Genomic DNA, 7,310 nt, shown 5'->3' on the forward strand with positions numbered 1-7,310 from the left:
GGGGCCGCGGGGCCGGAGCTGTGAGTTCCCCACGAGTGCCCCCGCCGGTGCCCGTGTTTGCGCCGTGCCCACAGAAGCGGCTGCTTCCCCCGCCCGGACAGGCCGCCCGCAATGGGGGGAGAGGGGCATCTTTGGGGGCACAGCGTGTCCCGTGGCAGTACAGGCATCAGCGGTTTTATCTCATGGATTTAACGCCTCTGCGGGCCCCGACTCCTCTCACATTTCCATGGGGAAAGGCCTCACCCACCCAACCCCATTTGTCCCTTAAAAGGGAAGCACAGGTAGAGATGAGTCTGACAGACCCCATCCATCACGTCAGAGCATAGGGCAGTGTCCAGATCCGCACAGACACGGATCTGACAGTGCCCCAGTTGTGGAGGAGTGTGGAGTTTTTTGGCTCCTGCTTTGGTTCTGGTATGGACAGACGGGACACACAGGCTGGTGGATTTGCACCAGGGAAAGTCCAGCTCAGGAGCAACGATGCTACACAAGAGACCAAAGTGCCCAGATCTCAGCAGGATTCACTTCTCCTTGTTGCTACCGAACAGGAAAAAACTCCTCTGAAGGGCTTGAATTCCTTGAGGATGCATAATGGTATCAGTTAGTGAAAGTTATTAATTAAAGTTATTAATGAAAGCTTATCAGAGCCCTACCCACAACACCGAGAGGGGCTGCTGCACTCTTGGATAACTGGGAAGATCTCCAGCCTTCTCCATTGCCCCACCTGGGCTGCACTCAGTTCTGCTGATCTTCTGCATATCAGACGCTGGGGTCACTTCAATTCCATCCCATCCCATCCCATCCCAATACCCAGTTTACTCAAACCAAGATAAATATGAGGTAAGCCATGCATAATGTTTTTTTAAGGATAACACCATGGCAAACAAATAAGCACATTCCAATTAAGAAATTAAATGTCTTTATTCTTTACAACAAGCACATAACAATGCCCTTAGATTATTCAATCAATTAAACATGTAAAACTATCTGCTTACACCTCCAAGTGCACAGATAGTGAAAAAAGAAAAGAGAAAAATAAAGTATTTAAGTCCCTTTTATTCCTCAGTCAAAGAAAAACAACACTTTTGGTGAAATATGTTCTTGCTCACACCTCCTAAAACCCAGGCAGTTCATCCACTTTCACAAATTTCCTTGCAAGGGTAAACTTGCATGATTTACCTAAAAATTACCAGTAAATAAATCCAGTGGATTTGCAGCACTCAGGGAGGTTTAACTGCCCATTTGTGCTCTTGGGCGACCTCTTCATTGGTGAATTCCTGGCAGCAAAGGCCAAATGTTGCAAGAAAACAGATTCCTACTGGCAAGTCCTGCTGGACCCACCTAACCCAGGGCTTTATTGGGAAATACAGACCTGCCCAGCGACCTGGGCTGTGCAGGGATGGAGCAGGAGGGAACCTTCATCTCGCCAAGATGCACTGAGTGCTCGGTGCTGAAACCTGGGATCAGGAATACAGCCACCCACACCAAGTCACTTGGCTATGTTTGTATTTTCAGGTCATCAGCACAGAAATCCTACAGAAATCCTGGAGGCTGGAAGGAGAGTGGGTCAGTGCCCTCTCTGCAGAGCAGCATCCTCTGCTCCAGGTAAGAGCAAGAGGGATGCCAAAGGCAAACTGCTGAGAGAGTGCTGGCCGGAGCTGGCAGGACTCCAGACACTTCAGCTGCCAGTGGGAAAAAAGGAGCCAGAGAGAGGACAGACATGCACTGAGGATGTACTTTGGCAATTAACCCAGAGACGAGGTAGGCAGGTTGAAGTTTCTGATCTGAGCTGGAGGAAACTCCTAAAGGAAAGCCAGCCCCAAACAAAACCCAGCAGGTTGTGCTCAAACAAGACCTGTTTTATGTTGCATAAAGAATTTAAAAGATATTCTTAGCATTAGAGTAATATTCCCCATAAACCAAGGATTTGTAGTTAATTGTGTTTCCCCACAGGCTACAGGCAGCCCTTTGGAAATATTTAAATAGATAATTTTTGTACTTTTACATTTATTTATGAAACAGGCACATCTTCTTGTGCTGCAGGCCACTCCAAGGTGTGCCACCACGCCTGTGGAGATGTCCCAGATAAGATGGCCCTCACCTGTAGCCCCATCTAGCACCAGCCACACCTTAGTGCCCACCTGCCACCCCTCCAACCCAGGCAGTCCTTCAGTCAGTCTTTGAGCACCAGGACAAGCCAAAGGGACAGACCCTGCTCCCAAACCCCACTCTGCTCTAGATGCCATTACTATCAGTATCTTTTATGTTATTCTTGCTACCCAAGCTGGGCTGTTACTGCATTCTTCATGTTACACTGTTACACTCAAGCTTTTCAGTAGCTCCTAGATCCGAGAGCTCACATTCAGTCCCACTGCAGTCTCCAAGCCACTGTGTTACTTTTTTTTGTCTTTTTTTTTTTTTTCTCCTGATCACAAAGAGGGTGGGAACTTCCAAGCGCCAATGAAGCAGGAAAACAAGGCAGCAGAATCAGTCTGCCAGGGAGGCCAGCTCCAGCAGCCTCAGCAGGGAACTTTGCTCAGAGTGAGAAAACATTCCTCATTCTTCAAACAGGTGGCTGCATTTCACACTCAAAGTCCCAACGTCAGGGTATGGGATATGGGATACATCCCCAAAGGGCTTCTCAGAAGCCAAGTGGCCAGCAGCAGCTCCAGGTGCCCCGGGGCAGCAGGGCACAGCAGGGAATGGCTCTTTGGCACAGACCCCAGGGGCTGTTGGCAGCTGCAGAAGACCCTGATGAGTTCAGCCAAGCAGCTTTTCCCTGGAGCTGTGGGTCCTTGGAGGAAAGGGCCTGCACCAGCTCCTCTTCCCACTGCTCCAAATCCACTGTGCAGATCTGGAATTTGGACTGTGCTCGATGCCTGGCACCTCTAGGTGCCTGTGCCTCCAGCAGCTTCTTCGCAGTTTCCATTGGGGGACAGGCTGGCCAGAGCCACTTCTTCCTCAGGGTCCTGCAGGTCATCTGCAGGGAGCAGAGAGAGGTCAAGGGAGACCTGAACAGAAAACCCCTCCTCCTGGAAAATGCTACTTAAGACGACAAGAAAGCATGGGCTGAAGCAATTGATACATACTCCCAACCTAAGCACAGCTGATTTTTTTTCAAAACTGATTTTCATTTTGTTTTACAAACTCAACATTGCTTCAGCAAATAGAGCAAAGGAGCACAGGGCCCAGCTCCTGGCCTCCCGAAGTCTCAGCAATCTCAGAACAAGTTCCATGGCCACAGGGTATCACCTGCCTGGCACTGACAGCAAGATCAGGCACTTCGGTTTTCTTACCACAGAGAGTGGGTCTCACATGTCTCAAAGCTGCATAAATTGGGCATTTCAGTTGTTTTGTCTGACTCTTATGCTCTTTAAGGATTTTATGTATTTAAGAGGCATTCGGACAAGGCCCTTAATAACATCCTTTAACATCTGGTCAGCCCTGAAGTGGTCAGGCAGTTGGTTTCAAGTGAAAATATAACATTCTATTATTTTTACAGTGAAAGAGCTTTCCCTCCTCTTTGTGCTTCATAATACAATCTGGATCTCCGCACCACACTCCTTGAAGCCTCCTGCATGAGGCACTTCTGCAAAAAGAAAATCACTGCTGGGAAGTGCAAGCCGAAGTGCCAACTGTGCACAAAGGCTGAATGTTGTGCTATGCATTACCTGAACAATTTCCTTTAGAATCGGGGACCCCACAGCTGACTGCCCTCTCCCTTCTCTCTGCCAGCCTCAACGGCAAATGGTTTGGGAACCCTCCTTCCAACCATGTTTGCAGAAAACATCACATAGTATCAGGGTGCTTCCAATTCATTGCTTAGACAGTAGTTCTGCTTTCAAACACTCAAGCAAAATGCAGCTGAGTTCAGCAGTGCTTCCAGGGGTGTATTTGGGCACTGGACCCAGCGTGGTTTCATTTAGACAAGCAAAAGGTCAGAAAACAAGGAGACGGCAACAAAGCAGCTAGATGTGCTGGTTGTCTTCAGGTTTGGGCTAAAGGGAAGTGAGGTCAACTGCAGAACTGGAAATAGCTGAAAGAGGTTACCAGCAAGGGGTTTGGACACCAGGGTATCATGAGCAATTTCTGACAATCACAGCAGAGTACAGGGGAGGAAGCTGGGCATACCTTCATGAATGTTGTTTTCAGCTTTTGCTTTATAATCTTTTCTCCAGCTCCTCTGGTTCCAAGAAATGCACTGCAAGAAGGATGGGAGCCTCCACCTCTCCCTGTCTTTCATGTCTTCTGAATAAACCAGAGAAGATGAGTTCAGACTGGTAGCAGGTCAGCCCTGCTGCTTCCCCACCTCTCCCTCCATGAGCCTTGCAACAAAACCAGGTCCACTCCACGAAGCCCACCACTAGAAAGTACAGAGCAATTCCTGGCAATCCTTGTATGTCCTGGGTTGCAGTGTATTCTATTACCATCCTCATGAGCTGTTGAAACCAGGTGGGGCAGTGTTTCCTTGCCTCCTCCCTCGGGACTTTCTGTTAATGGCCCATCAATGCCTTCCTGCATAGATAACTCCCTCCAAACTGTCTTCTGTTCATGAGCCTAATCAATGCCTTGCCTCATGACTCATCATCACATTGTGAGATGCTCCACCCAGAAGGAGGAACCAAGCATTCCGTCCTGAATATAATCTGAGATTCCGAACACCACAGACAACCTTCCCACTAGATTCCCAGAGGACAGGAGCTACATAGCCACCACTGGACCTTCCAAGGAAGAGCAGACCCCTTCTACAGGATCACTGCTTCAACAGAACCACATCCACCACTTCAGGAGGACTGCAGCCACCATCTTATCAGACTGCTACCACCACCCTAACAGGGTGTCAGGTTGTATCCTGACTCTGTCCGTTTGAACCAGTGTTTTCTGCCTTTTTAAAAATTTTCCTGTTAAATTGTTATTCTGACTTGGTGCCTCCCACTGGTTTGTTTTCAAACTAGTACATTATATCTGGCTGAAACCTCTCTGCTACCCTGAAAGTTTGTCCCTGGTGTCAGTTTCTTCTTTGCCACCTCGCTGCTAAAACCAACCTGGATGTGGTAGCTGAGAGTGAGCAAGAAATCTGGCAGGAGCTTAGCTGGCACACTAGGTGAGGCCGGGGACTGACACAGGGAATTCCCACAGAAGGAAGTTTTTCTTTTGCATTGTCACCTAGCTTCAACCACATCAACCTGTTTACTGCTCCCCACTTTATTAAGCAATTCCTCCCTCTCATGGAGACCTGCTGGACACACAGTCTTACAGCAGCACACTGAAAACTGCAGCTGTAACTGCTTGTAGATTGCAGAGAGCATGTAGTCGATGTATGGTATTTATTCTGGAAGACAAGAAAGTTACTACAGACTTTCAAGCCATTATAGTAAAACACTACAGCAGCTTGTAGAATACTACAGCAGCGTATTTTATATGGTCTCCAACAGCAGCAGTTCAGCACTCCATTGAAATATCATCCAGCCTTTCACCTCCTAATCAGATAACAAATGATAAACCCCTTCAGCGTCCTTCAGTTTATTGAGCCATTGCGACACTAAAGGGCTCGGTGTCTTTCTGGCAGTCAACAAACAAAATCTCCAGTGCACTGCCTGGAGTTTCAGCTGCTCTTTGGAGGCACAGCTACACTTGGACTCCCTCTGTCCACGTGGAGATTTTGGGAGGCAAAGCTCACAGAAGCATGGAAAGAAGCTGTCCCTGCCGGAGGCTGAACCCTGCAGCTGATGAGTGTCCTCATTACACACACAGGTCCCGGGACACTTAATGGCTCAGATCACCAGGCACAGCATCAGAAGTGAATGAGCACACACAAACAGGCTCTAACACCCAACCCACCTCCTCCTGCTCCTCATTCTCCACAGCCAGCCACAAAAACACACGTACTGAGCCAAGCACCAGCAATGTGCTGAAGGAGAAAAAGGTCATGTATGCAGGGATGCTTTTCTGCCTCTGCAGCTGCTGTCCCACCAGGCTGCTGTGACCAGAACTGGAGGATTCACTGGAGTCTGGGAGGACACCAGAAATTCTTGCAGCAGGAACAATGCAAGGAAGACAAAAGCATGCAAAAGGAGAGAAGTTGGAAAGATGATTGTGTGTGTCTTAGTACAGAGGTGGGAGAAGACAGCCCTGTGCCTTCATAATGGGTCCTAGCCATCTCGAAGCTCCTCAACGTTCAGATCCAGGATTCTGGGCTGAGCTGATGGAAAGAAGCACCTGAGCTGCAGCCAATCATCCCCATGTCCCAGGGATCCCAGAGGACCCTGTCAATGTGGTGCTGAAGGCAAGTGCCAGGATCTCTCAGGGTAAAGGCAGTGAGACAGGAAAGCAGTCAAGCCCCTGGAAATGCTGGGAAGCAAGGTGAAAGTGGGAAAAAATTAAGGGAGGAGGGAAGGGAAACAGCCCAAGACAAGCAGTGCCAAAGATTGAAATGTTTTGTGTGGCAGCTGGGCAGGCTCTGCTCGCACCATCTCACCAGTTGCCATCACCCTGTGTTGACACACAAACCTGAATCACCTTTTGCACCAGGGCAAATGCTGTTCCTCAGACCTGGCTGACACGCACCTTTCATCCTGCCATCCTCACCCTGACATACAGTTTTACACACAAACAACGACTTGCTGTTGTTACTTAGTCATTATGCAAAATCAGCACAAGCATCTTCCTCCTTCAGGAAGGTCAGGTCCTGCCTGCACCCTACAGCACAGGCCACATCCCAGTCCTGCCTCCCCCAAGAACACACATCCATAGGCATGGGAAGGCCACCGTGTCATGGAAAGCCACAATGTCACAGCTATCAGCTGCCACATCCGTGTTATCCATGAGCTATTCCAGTGTTTCCCAAACTGCTGGGAAGTTATCGTCCCCGGCTGCCAGGACCGGGAACCTCATCAGAAAGAGGCTGATCCCATTGGAAAGGCTCTGATCCCACTAGCATGAAAGATTTCATTGGGGAAAGGCAGATCTGATTGTGTGTGGGAAGATCCCATCAGTAGTGAGTGGTCCAATCCCAATGGGAAAAGTCAGATCCCATTGGGTGAGGAGAAAATCCCCTAAGGAATGGTCAGATCCTAATGGGAAAAGCCTGACCCCATTGCATGGGAGATCCCATGAGGAGAGATCAGAACCCATTAGGATGCAGAGGATCCCACTGAGAAGGGGAAGATCCCACGAGAAAACGGAGCAAATCCCACTGTAAAAACCGCCGGCCCCTGGGTGAGGGAGGGAGGGAGGGGCCCCCCGACCCTGGTACCTGCGGGGTGCTGCAGGGCGGCCCGCAGGGCGCGGCAGGCGGCGGCGCGGCAATC

General features: G+C 49.4%; 2 long non-coding RNA genes across 2 annotated transcripts; one reads left to right on the top strand and one right to left on the bottom strand.

The window, feature by feature from the left end:
* Positions 1–6: 6 nt before the first annotated feature.
* LOC108444879 lies at positions 7–4,758 on the top strand. Its single transcript, XR_001859599.1, has 3 exons — positions 7–840; positions 1,516–1,605; positions 4,179–4,758. It is a non-coding gene; the product is annotated as an uncharacterized LOC108444879 (long non-coding RNA).
* On the bottom strand, positions 2,398–7,310 carry LOC108444878. The gene is made up of 3 exons (XR_001859598.1): positions 7,256–7,310; positions 4,132–4,248; positions 2,398–2,980 (listed from the first exon to the last, which is right to left on the bottom strand). It is a non-coding gene; the product is annotated as an uncharacterized LOC108444878 (long non-coding RNA).

The sequence above is a fragment of the Corvus brachyrhynchos genome, unplaced genomic scaffold, assembly GCF_000691975.1.
Source record: "Corvus brachyrhynchos isolate BGI_N302 unplaced genomic scaffold, ASM69197v1 scaffold162, whole genome shotgun sequence".
Lineage (NCBI taxonomy): Eukaryota > Metazoa > Chordata > Aves > Passeriformes > Corvidae > Corvus > Corvus brachyrhynchos.